Below are 13,542 nucleotides of genomic sequence, written 5' to 3'. Positions count from 1 at the left end.
GTTCCCTGGCGGTCCAGTGTTTAGGACTCGGCGCTTTCACTGCTGGGGCCCAGGGGTTCAATTCCTGGTCGGGGAACTAAGATCCCACAAGCCACACAGTGAGGCCAAAATATACATACACACACACACACACACACACACACACACACACACGCACACATATATATGAATCTTGCAGGCAATAGAGTTTTAAAGTTTTCCAGATAATTCTAATGTAAAAAGGTCCTTGAACAATCATAGAGAATTTTACATTAGAGCAGTTTCTCAAAATTGGCACTGTTGACATTTGGGACCTGATAATTCTTTGTTCTGGGGACCTGTCCTGTGGACTATAGGATGTTTAGCAGCATCTCTGGCCTCTACCCGTAGGTGCAGCCACACTCCTCCAGATGACAGCCACTGCATGAGATCATAAAGTTAGGGTCAGGAACAGTGGCCGTTGTATTGGCCACCTGACTGCATATAAAGTCACTGAGAAATCTCTTTTGGAATTGAGTGATAGGGAAAAAGATCTCTCGTGAGCAAGTGGTATAATCCTTCCTTTCTGTTGTTGTTTTCCCCTTTACTACCAGGAAGCTCAAAGCCAGTGCGAAAATGCATTCAAAACCAAAATTAAAGCAGAAAACAGGCCAACTGCTTTACTGTATTTTCTCTTCTCTGCACGATGTTGCTTTCCCTATTAACGTTTTGTTAATCTTTATTTAAGTTGCCTTATATTCTTAGGGAATGAAGCAGGAAATAAATAAAAACAAGGTAATAAGCAGAAGGAGGGAGTGACTGTTCCACACACCGTTCAGTATTTATGATCCAAAGAATGGTTGGTTACAAAGAAGGGCCTGCTGAATCTGAACGATCTCATAGTCACTGGAGGATAGGGCAGGCATATGGAGCAATAAGGGTCAACCTCTTTGGCCTCCAGCTTTACCTGGGAAGACGCTGAAACATGCTTGTATTGAAGGAGCCCAGTGGCCAGCCACGTGACAGCCTCGAGAATGATAGGCACCAGCCTCCAGTGCTTCCTAGGAATTCCAACCCTTGCTGTTTACCGGGAGCCTGGGAAGTCTCTCAGAGGTGATGCTGTGAAAGGCAGCTTAGGCTCCATCCCTGGATAATACCATCACCTGCTTCCTTTTCATGAATGAAGAGCAGCTTCCTTTTAGTAAAATATAACCCTCTCATTAATAACCTGAGGTTTTAAAGCTTTTTAAAAAATCATCGTGTGGCTATTTCATTTTAAATGCAAAATCCTTGAATAGGCCAGAGATCTTAATTTTTTTAAACATAGCTGAGTATTTTAATTATGAATGTACTTGCATATTCTTAGCATACTTCATTATTTATGTAGCTGGTGAGAAAGCTTTTTAATTAAATAGCATGCTGACAGTCCATTGTGAAATGTATAGTTGTAGGTTTTCCTAGCATTAAAAAACTAAACACACACACGATACACTCTGGCAAGCAAACGTGCATTAATTACCAGGAGGTACCTGTTTCTGAATGGTCCTAAAATTTGACCAAACTTTCTTTTATTGGTAGCAAAATAAGTAATATAATTTACCAGCACTCTGCATGGCTATTCACATTCAATGCACTCAACTAATTTGGAAATGGGGTAGAACAGTGGGTCTCAAAGTGTGGCCCTCCAAAGTGTGGAACGTGAGCCCCAGCTGGGAATGTCCTAGAACTGCAAACATTTGAGCCCCACCAGGTCTACTGCCTCAGCAATTCTGGGTGTCAGGTCCAGTACCCTGTGATGTAACAAGCCCTCCAGGTGATCCTGACGCGGGCTAGGGTTTGAGCACCATGGGGTGAGGCTTACACCTTGCGTGGCTGGTATCTGGGTTTCATTCATGGTTCCCCGGTGACAGGTGGTCACAATGAAGTGAATCGGTCCATGCTTTAGCTTCTCCATCAGAAAAAGTGCTGTGAAGATTCTCACTTGTTTAAAGAGCTGCTTGAGGTCCTCAGAGTTTCAAAGAGGGTGAAAGAGTCCCAGTGGGTGAAGTATTTTAAGCAGGATGTGGATCAAAGTTGCCCACTAACATCAGGTCTATAGTTACTGATTTTGGCTAAACATGTATATTAGGACTCAACGTACACATGGCTATTCTCTTCCCCCCCCAAAAAAAGCCTCTGAAATTCGAGTGCCTATTCATTCACCATTTTGTGGCAAGCCATGGTGTGAGCAACCAGTGAGCAAACTTCCAGGCAACACCCCGTGCCTGCGTGAAGGCCTATGACCAAGCCATGTCACCTCTCCGGGCGGGGGGACTGAGGCCTGGAGGTGGCTGATGTGGAGATCACACCGAGAGTCTGCGCTCTGTGCCAGTGCGAGGCTCACAGGCTCCCCGCTCTGTGCTTTGTCTTCTGAATGAACAAAGCTGCTTCTTAAGTACACATAAGCCAAACTGCCTCTCAAATTGCAGCCATCTACTTTGAGTTCAGATTTGCACAGCATGACATGAATTGGGCTGCAAATTATGCAGAAAACAGCCATCACATACATCTGTGATGTCAAAATCCTCCAGTACAATGTGACCTGGTAGGATCTGCAAGAGGAAGAAGTACATCGGGTCTGATTCCTTCCCTATGCGATGTGATGAATCTCCTCCCAGCTGCTTTTGGCCCAGCGTGGAAAGCTTAAATATGATTGAGGTTATGCCTGGGATATTCTCAAGAGCAGAACTCATTTCCAAGGGTGCGGGCAATTAGATTTTTTTTAATGGCAGAGTAACTAGAAAAAGAAAACACACAAATACACTCATACCTAATGGTAAACTGAATTTATTTCCTCTTGGAAAACAATTCCAGTAATCTCCAGGTTCAGACCGCAGAGTAAACATTAATAACAGTAACATACAGGTTAGTTCAACTGATTCAAGAATTTGGCTGTGTGAAATCATTAAGGAAAACCTTGAACACTCAAAGCTTCAAATGTATCCAGGAAAAAAAAAAATTCTTTGACAGTCTACATAACAACTATTGCATATATAGTGATGCTACCTGTCACATTGCAAGGCTTACAAATATATATACGGGCCTTATCCAGCTGTGGGGTTCTGTGAGAACATCTCTTCATGGTTTGCAAGAATCTTCAGCAATAAAAAATAGTCTTGGGTTTAACTGTTGATATACCAAAAGAGAAATTCTAGGCTTAAGTGTTAAGAAAAGGAAGTCCAAACATAGTCTCCTGTGTAACAGGGTTGTTTTAATGTGTCTTCCTTGAAAATACTTTCTCTTAAGCCATTTTGCTCACATTTTTTTAAAAATCTTGCCTGAATAGGGCCCAAGTCCACTTGTCTTTATAAGACCATTTTAGTATCAGACGACATAATACATGTGAGACACTTTATATACAGGGGGTCTATCCGGTGCTCAAAAGTTCAAACACATGAACATCCAACAGTTTTGATAATACAAGTTTTATGGTACAATACAATGTTTCTGAATAATATACATTAACAATGAAAGTTTCGTGCAAAGAGTAAAATATGTTCCCTTTTTGTGCCACAAAAGTCATTCTCCTTGAGAGACCGTGCTTGCACTAACTGCTGTGTTGGGTCATCGTATGATTCTGTAATGAAAGAGGGGGAAAAAAAAAAACCTTAAGTGATTGTATTTTCATCAAACCAAGTATCTATAAATGCTGATTGATTTATAATGACCTAAATACTGTATTTCTGCACCCAGATGAATCGGTGCTCATGGGACCGGCTCCTCCCCTCCCCCAGTGGGAGCCAGGATGGAAGGGCGGGGCCAGGGGTCTCCCCTTTCTCTGCCTCTGTTTTGCTTCCCCGGAGACCGCCGCCCTACCTTCCACCATCTCTTCTTATCAGGATACGACCGTCTTTTCAGATGCCTGGGTAGCACTATTTTAACGGTTATATTTATCTGTGCATCATTTCCATTCATTACAGATGCTTTTGTTCTACTCACTCTTAGAAGGTGAACGTCTTAACAGCAGAGGCTCTATCTGTCCCTGAATATAGACTTTACGGGCAAGAACAGCCTGGCTGACAACTGACAGAGAGGACAGGAAGCTTCTCCAGTTCCTCTCCTTGGGGTGGGCTTGGTGCTGGGTCCCATCCTGGCGCAGGAGCAGATCACAGCAGCCTGCAACCTCCCCCGTCCCCAGCGGGTGCAGTCCTTGTTGTATTCTGGTGGCCTCATCTCCATCCACACAGCATGTCCCCTTTCTGAGCCAACATCCCGGTTCCAAATTGTGAGCCGGCAACTGGGATTCCTGGGTAACTTATAACTACAAGCCAGGCCCTGGGGGTGAACACTGGGCCCCAGACCTGGGCCTATGGCCTGCACGGGGGATGGTCACAGGTCCACGGGACTTTCATTCGGAGCAAACGCCTGGAGGCGGCCTGATGTGCACCTTCCCTCCACTGTGCCTCCCCTGAGCCTCGTTCTCCCACCTCTCCCAGTCGACCCCCTTCCCCATCCCTTCTGATCAGAACCTTGAGATCTACCACAAAATACTACCACTTCATGCTCATCCCGTCTAAAACTGCTTTCCCCCTTCTCTGATTTCCCACTGTGCTTTATACTGCTTATATTGTACGCATCCGGGCTCTTGTGGTTATCTGCAATTTCAGCTCTCTCCCTGTGTCTGTAATTTTGGTCTTCATTCACTTATTCATTCCTTCACAAGCGTCTCTTGAATCCTGGTATCACCACCAGGCGTAGCCCCCAGGATTGCAGCACTCAGCAAAGCGGGTCTGGCCAACTGAACGACTGACAGGCTAGGCAAGGGCCACTGACGGGAGAAGGACGGTCCCTGCCTTCACATCTTTAGAGTGTTCACAGTCTCAAGAAAGTCACGTGGGCACATGATGGTAAAGCAACCTGGTGGGATTATATTAGAAATGACCATAGGAGTATCATGCGCGCCTAACCCTGCCTGGCCTTTGGGGAAGGCTTTGCAGCGGACGTAACTCGTGACGTTTTAGTTGAGGCTGGAATACTATGAATGAATATGAATGAAGAGGCATTTGGGATGCAGGGCGGGCATTCCAGGCCAAAGACCCAGGTGGGTAAAGGCAAAGAAGAATATGCAAGGTATGTTCGTGGACCTGCAACTCGTTCAGTTTGGTTGGACTCTTCTCAAGTGTCCAGAACCAAGCATGCTGATGAGAAATAAAGATAGAGAGAAGTTTGCGGCCAGATTATGAAGAGCCCTCTGTACCGGGCTAAGGAGTTCGGGCTTTGTGTTGTAGGGAAAGAGGAGCTAGGGAAAGTTTGCAACAGAGGGCTTTGTCTCAGAGATCTTTGTTATTGTTTCATCCCCCACCAAACTAGCAAGATGCCTGCCCGATGAGTAAAGGATGCAGGACCAGAGGCTTGGCTGCTCAGGGCTGCCCAGCTGGGGCTAAGAGCACCAATGAAGGAGACATGAGTCTTGTGAAAAGGACCCAGGTCTTCCGTGCCTGCCCGATGAGTAAAGGATGCAGGACCAGAGGCTTGGCTGCTCAGGGCTGCCCAGCTGGGGCTAAGAGCACCAATGAAGGAGACATGAGTCTTGTGAAAAGGACCCAGGTCTTCCGTTTCCTATTTCAAACTAAGCCCATTTTGTAAGAAGATTGACAGCAAATAATGAGGATGTTATTTCACTCAGCCTTATTTAAAACATACCATTTTTATTAATTCAGTAAAAGACAAGCTGGATTTTAAATTTTTCTTTAGTAGTACTCGCCTAAAAGTACATACAGGAGCAGATCGGTTTTATGCCAACTCTTTTTTTTCTTTGTATTGATTCTAAATAAATACTTCTGCAAATTATTTTTCACCGACACGTAGACATAAAGGGTAATCAAAATACTGATGAAACTAAGAAACATTGCTATCCCCTTAAATATCAACATAATTATGATCAAAGAGGTTGTAAACAGTAAAAAAGTTCAGTTACTCAAAATGCACTGTCTAAACTTTTTCATGCATTTTCCTATCTCAAAGAGTCAAGCCTGATCTTACATAAATACAAGAATCTATGACAATAGTTATCTAAATGGTAGAACGCTGACAGGAGGATGTGTGATTACTTTTTATCATAAAGTAAAAAACAGAAATCAGTTTAATAACATTATTTAAAAATATTTAAGCGCTTACTATAGACATTCCACATTCAATCGAATTTTAGTGGTTAACAAAGGAAGCTATACTGCAATCTATCCTGTGTTCTTCTATGTGCCTATATTAAGATACTGCAGAACAAAAACCTAACACAAGTTGGCCATAATAGTTGGCAACAGTTGTTTCTTGGATGCTTTCATCCTAAACCAAAGCCATACAAGTCTCTTCGGAGCTGCAAAGAAATGAGCAAATACATATGAATCACTTATTGCAACAGATTGAAGTTGCTACTATAAAGGATGTATGCTTTGCATATAAAGAGAAAAAAATATATATCATTTGCGAGAAGGACAAGGGTACGGCTTGCAAAATTCAAGATTCAACAAAACTAAAGAGCTGTAATACAAATCACGTCTAAATGGGAAATCTGGCATGAAACATGGTAAAGGCAGAAAGTTCTCTCGGTGTAGAGATACCTGTATACCATTGAGATCACTTTTTGTCCTTCTTTTTCTTTTTTTCTCCAGATCAGCTGAGGGTGAGGTCAGGCCTCCCAGTCCTGGCTCACCATTGTCTGTGATTCTCAAGGTGGCAACTGGGCATATTTGCATTGAAAACAAAACAAACAGGTGATTCTGATCCAGTCCTCAAGGGCTTGTCCTCACCACTTCTGAGGATCTTTGGGATGTGACTGTTTCCCTCCTCCACGCAGTACTTTGAGTCACTGAAAATACAAATGGCCTGATTTCATCTTCTGGAGGAAGGAAGGAATGTCTGAGCTGCACAGGTTACTGGGTTGGTTTTTAGGGGTTGGAGAGAAAGATGAGGAGTGTTTGTCTCCAGACTTCACTGAAGGTCCAAGGATAAGAGAAACAAGAAGTTGCTTCATGGGAGCCTTCCACCTATTTGGTGTGTTTTTAAAATCACAGACAGAAAGGGAGACAAGAAGCGAGTGGGAAAGAGGAAAAGTAGACCAGAGAAGCGCTAAGCCCAAGGAGAGGGCAGGTGCCTGCCCTATCTCCTCCCCACACCCCGCCACACCACAGAGCCCTTCCTGAGCCCCTGCAGCACAGGCGGGGACGCGCAGGGCGAGAAAAGGCTGCCAGGCCACGCGCAAGCAGCCTTCTCCTATATGAGTTTTCTGTTCTTTGGGTCTGGAGGAAACCACTACGCTAGAACAAAGCAGTGGGTAATCTCACCAATTTTACACAGCAATTCACAGTCCCCAAGGTACTTTAATGCAATGACAGGTTATGAGAAAAAATATCTGTTCCAATGAAGGGAAAGTGTTTTACATAATCGAGGAGAACATCAGTGCAACATCGACGTGGGCTGGGGGGTGGTGATGACAGAAAAGGAAGTTGGAAGAGAAGAAAACTTCTGCAATCCCACAGAGAGCCATATTCTACTCTGCAAAAAGCCATCTCTTGGAGACCCCACGTCTAAGTAACCGAAAATTGCAAACCATTAATCCCAGTTATGAACAGTTGTTTTACACGAGGGGGGTTTGTGTTAAAAAAAAATCAAATTCACAACACACCTTAAAGCTTAAAAGACGATCCATCTAGGTATGATACTTTAATAGCCAGGTTTAAAAAGAAAACAACAACAGAAACACTCTTTACTGTAAAGGGCCCCATTTAGAAGGAGTTTGTTCTATCTTTTTTTCTCTAAAATGTGAAATTAGACTTAGAAAGCTAAAAAACAGATGAGGACCTTAAAAATTCCCTTCTAGCACTATGAATTTCTTTAAAAATATGAGATGCCTTTCATTTTACAAGACTGGAATTCTCATTTTGGGCTTGGCACGCTAACACATGATTAATTCAGCCTCCTCCTTTCAGAGGGCTGACCACATTTACTGGTCAAACGGTTTAATCCTATTTAAAATGCAATCCAAGCAAAATATTTTTAAATTAAAAAAAAAAACAACCCACCATCCCCTGTAACTGTTCACCTTGGCCAAACTATCCCATTTTCCTGTGATCTTGATGTGAATTTGAATATCTGTATCTATAACAAAGATGAAGTTAAGCTCTGGAGGAAAGCCAGGGGGAATCTTCCTTCCCAGGGTAGAAAAATTAAGTCCCTAGCCCCAAAAACGGTGCCACAGCTTGCCCTCGCTTGTCCAGTATTTTGACAGACCACGTCTCGTTGTCTGTGCTTTGTAGCCCTCTGTTGGCATCGGCAAAATGTTGCATAGCAGTGATAATAAAAATAAAAACTGTCAGAGTGGAAGTTTTGTGAGCTTTGTTGATTCAAAGATGTTAATCATTTTTACCATGAGTTGTGTATTTATAGCCTTTTGTCTCAAATTCTGACAAGCTTTTAAAACTAAGAAAAAGAGACAGCATGCTATCTTAAAAAGGAATGAAAAAAAAAATATAACAAGCTTTCCACTAATTCACCATGCCATTAGAATCCCGAATTTAAACTGCAGTTGTATTCAATTTAAATGAGATGTTTTCCAACCAGAAGAAATAGTAGGCAATTGTGGCTTTGCAACAATGCGAGGCGGGAAGAAATAAAAGACACAGAAGGATTAAATGTGGCTGTTTCTTTCAACAGATGGTGACAGCACCATGGCAGCATGTTGTTTTTTCTTTAGTTGAAGAACGCACACATCCGTAATCAATCATCACTGATTAACTAATTATATTACCCTTCCTTTTATCACGAGGGCTGGACCTTTATCTGTAAGCACTACGGATAGCCTGTATGCTTTCATTTTTCTAGAAGCATATCCCAGTACACATACAGTCGTGCAGTTACAGGCTGCAAACAGAATTCTACATTATCGTCCACCTTTAAGCACTACTGCTTTTTTTTTTTTTAATTTTTTATTTATTTTTTTAAACAAAAGCAATTGGTTTCCAACAGCCTGGATAATAAGTCTTTTGACCTGCATTCTTCTTTGACCCATTAAGGTCACCCTGTGCTCGGGCATATAGCTGACTTAGGAAATGCCTGCGAGTCCTACATTTTATCTCCTGCCCACTCAAAATAAAGCTTTCTTTAAATGTGTCTGCACGGGTCCCTGAAGGCCAAAGAGGCATCCCCGTAGCGGGCAGTGGAGGGACAGAAGCTTCTGCCTTTATTAATGAATGCAGACCATTATGAGTCTGGCTGGCTCCTTCCCTGTTCCCAGAAGCATATACTGTACGTGACTTAAAATGCTAGAATATTGACACAAAGCGAGCCGGGCACCCCTAAGGAAAATTACTCCTTGGATATAATGTAGGCTCGTAACAGCTATTAGAGTACAAAATAAAACCCTCCGGGATCAAACTGACATATACCGCATTCTACCTAGTCCTCAAACATTAGAAGAATTTCTTTGTGAAGGCGCTCTCAAGGACAGCATTAAAGTGACTTTTGTAGCAAATCTGCAGCAGCTTTTTGGCTTAGAGCTTTTAGTACTAAATCTCTGGTTTGAATCAATATAAGTACTATATCTTCTACATTAATCAATACATTTGGTTCAATACATGTTCTATTAAATTATACTTTCTAATCAAGATTTTTACATTTCCACCCTCTCTCGTTTTTTCATTCCCAAGTTCTTTTGCTAGTAAAACAGCTTTAGGAGTGTATCTAGCTAATGGAGAGAGGATACTGGGTGATCTCCCCCATAGGTTAGAGAAAAAAATACAATGGCGAAGAGTAGCCTTTGTCTTGATAAGGTTAACAGGATGTGAAGGCAATAAATTAACATTTTCCAAGTCCACATGACTCCCGAAGTACTCAGAGTTTTAAATTAATTAAAAGTGAATTGCTTCAGCTTTGGAAGTACTGTTAGAATGTTCTAAAAATCACCCAAATCATCCAAAATACCAGTTAGACCCCGTTTTACCACCCCAAAGTTTCCCTTGTCTACAAATTATATACTTCTTAGCTGGAGAAGTTTGGGGTAATTGTGTTTTCATGGGCCCTACCTGGCAAACGTCAGGAACATATATGTGGGTACGTGCATTTTGGTGAGATATATTTTAATGAATGTTCTTCAAAGACAAATGTATAGTATTTCCCAAAGTGCTCTGACAGTCTAAAACACATATTCATGTGATGGATGTTCATGACCAGGGTGGCTGACTCACCATTTTTACTTTGGCAGGATTCACTAAAATGAGGTTCTACGCTTTTATTTTGATAAACAGCAATGGGATTTCCCAAACCGTCTGTCATGATATGCTTTTGCCCCTCTCTTTAATGCCATGGATGTTGCATTTATGATCATGTTTGCGCTGACAGAATTTCCCTTTTTATTTTTTCATATGGTAATGTCATCACTATGAACTTAGAGAGACACTGATGCATTTTCTTTTGACATTTAACGGTTCACATGGGCCTGGCCTGACATCTCAAAGCATTTTCTGGATGACACTAAGCTATATTAAAGCAAAAGGTGAAATGGGGGCTTCCCTGGTGGCGCAGTGGTTGGGAGTCTGCCTGCCGATGCAGGGGGCACGGGTTCGTGTCCTGGTTCGGGAGGAACCCACATGCCGCGGAGCAGCTGGGCCCGTGAGCCATGGCCGCTGAGCCTGCGCGTCCGGAGCTTGTGCTCCGCGACGGGAGAGGCCACAGCAGTGAGAGGCCCGCGTACCGCAAAAAAAAAAAAAAAAAAAAAAAAAGGTGAAATGGTATCATCAGAAGTGATCAGAAAAATACACGATATTAAGGAAAAGGACTATTAGGTTATTTAGTTTGTCCCCTTGTTGGACAAAAATTGTTTTAGAAAGTTCACACTCTAGGCTAGTTTTAAATGCTTTTTGGCAATGAAGCTTCTATCACACCTCCCATAGGAAACGATTTCACATTCTAATAAACCTCACTGAAGGACTTTTTTTGTATTTGCTGTTCTTTGGACATTCATGCTAAATATGCCTAGAAAAGGTTGGGCTGAGGTAACTCTGAAGCATGTGGACACTGGCATGTTTATGAGTTTATGTTCAGAAGGCTTGACCATGTATCTGTAGTATAAAGTTCTTCTATCTCACCCAGAGAAACCAAAAACACAATCCAGTAAGCTATTTCTTAGTCATTATACAAAATATGTCATTCAACTGCTTTGTTCTAGAGAGAGATGCCTACAAATTAAATAGATTCTAGAAGGCCAGTGGGACCAGGTTTCCCAACCGCAGCAGTACTGGAATGTCGAGGGGGACTAGTCTTTGCTCTAGGGGTCTGCCCTGTGCCCAGTAGGATGTTAGCAGCATCCCTGGCCACTGTCAACAACATGCCAGGGGCACCTTCCCAGTCGTGACAGCCAGAAATCTCTAGACCTTGCCACATAGCCCCTGGGGGAAAAGTCATCCCCAGTTGAGGACCACTGCTTCCAGTGTTTTGAAAACACATTGAGCTTGCCGCGCCTGCTTGAGGATGCGACCTAGTCTTCAGTCTCAGAGCTATCTCCCCCCGTCAAATTACAAAAAAAAAAAAAAAAAAAAAAAGAGGGACACATATATGCCACACGGAACTATGGCATGATATTTAAAAAGATGGGCAATGGTGAGAATGGGCATTTGCTGAGAAATCAGGGAAAGGATTCTTTGAGATATACAATAAATGGCATTGCTTGTATAAATAATCATCTCTCCAAAAATGCCCACTCATTCAGCAGTTTACTAAGACCTTCCATGTACCATCAATGAACAAAGGTGGTACATTTTAGTGGCACTTAATCAGTGCTGCTTTAGAAATATTTACAATCTAATAAAGTATAAAGGGACCCAAATATTAAAATCTGGAAATTACTATTTAGGCTATGGAAACCACTCCCTACTCTGAACGAAATGCAAAGCCATCATCCCTCATTTGCTGGTCGAGCCAACAACACCTGTAAGTGATACTTCAGAATAAAAAAGAAATGGTTTCAGAGCTGGGAGAGTTCTAGCAGCATCTGTTCCAACATCTCATTTTATAGGTGAGGAAATTAAGTCCCAGAGAGTTTAAGCCGACTTTCAAGGTCTTATAGCCACTGCAGCGGCTGAGCTGGCTTGTGGGAAGAAGCAATTGTTGAGCGGCGCAGGTCGCTATGTTCTCATCCCCGGGCTGGGCTGGCTGCAGAGGCTACAGCTGCTCACCGTCAGGGCACTCACCAGGGACAGGAGGACAGGGTGCCATGGGCCACAGAGAAAGGGCGCCTCACCTCCTGGGCTTAGTTCTCAGAGGAGTCACACTTGCCCGGTGCTGGAGTGGGAGGTTAGAAGAGAGTGACGGGCTCCAGGCGGAGAGACCAAGCAGGAGCCAGGCTGAGAGTGGCCGAGGGCAGGGGACTGGTCCCTGTGGGGCTGAAGATCCATGCGGCTGGGCAGGGAGGTAGGGGTCACTTCAAACAGAGCCTATTTTCACCACAGGTGCTCTTTTGTTTACAACAGCAAACCAAGCTGGGAAAGCCAATGGTGGTGAACAATATCTTGAGAATACCTACCTAAAGCCAGCCTAGCCTTAGTCTAATGTGAGTCTTCGGAAGCCTAAGCAAAGACTAATTTTTAAAGGAATGCCATGTCCAAATTGCTAATGTGGAGCAATTTTTAGTATTTTGACAATTAAACACTTCAGAGAAATAAAACAAGCCACGCTGGTCCACCAGCTTCAAAAGGACAAATACGGATGATGGGTCACACATGACGATGCGGACTTCGCAACCACTTCATTTCTCATTACGAGCTTACAAATGGTAGTAAAGGGGATTCCCTAGTGGCCCAGTGGTCAGGACTCTGCTTTCACTGCCAAGGGTGCAGGTTCGATCCCTGGTTGGGGAACTAAAATCCTGCAAGCCACACAGCGTGGCCCAAAATTTAAATTAATTAATTAATTAAAAATAAATAAATAAAATACATGAAAAGAAATGGTAGTAAAATTTCAGTCGCTACCTGACCCCTATCTGTTTTGCATATGGGACAGGCTTGAAATTTCCCTTTTTTGAACTGACAGGAGCATGCACTATCCACTACACTGAGGAAAAAGAAAAAAAAAAAAAAAAAAGGTGCCGAATTAGAAGAATAGGTTAAAAAGAGCAAAATAGCCACTGGGAAATACATTAAAAGTACAAAGTTTATTTTTAAAAGAGAATAATGAGTTGAGCTACCTGTTTACACGCATGGAGGCAACGGAAAATTTAAATCAAACTGCAGAGAGCCAGCAAAAATGAAAGAGAGGCCAGAGCTTAAAGATTCTGCTCAGATTCTAGAATTGCAGGATCCAGCGCATTGTGGGACAGAAGGCTTTGATAGGCAATACAGTCTAATAAGATATTCAGGGATTAAGTCAGTGCTTCACAGACAGATGTGTCCATGTGCCAGTTGTTGCTAAGCTTTAATTTTTCCCCCTGTAATGTTTAATTTATCACACTGGTGCTTTCTAAACTAGAACACCTGTAAACCAGGTTAAGAATGACCTCCTTCCAATTTTACATCCGTGAACAGTGCCCCTTCTTCGTGCTCTAATTGTAGATACCTTAAA

The sequence above is a fragment of the Leucopleurus acutus genome (assembly GCF_964270905.1).
Source record: "Leucopleurus acutus genome assembly, chromosome: 13".
NCBI lineage: Eukaryota > Metazoa > Chordata > Mammalia > Artiodactyla > Delphinidae > Leucopleurus > Leucopleurus acutus.
This window is presented reverse-complemented; position numbering follows the sequence as displayed.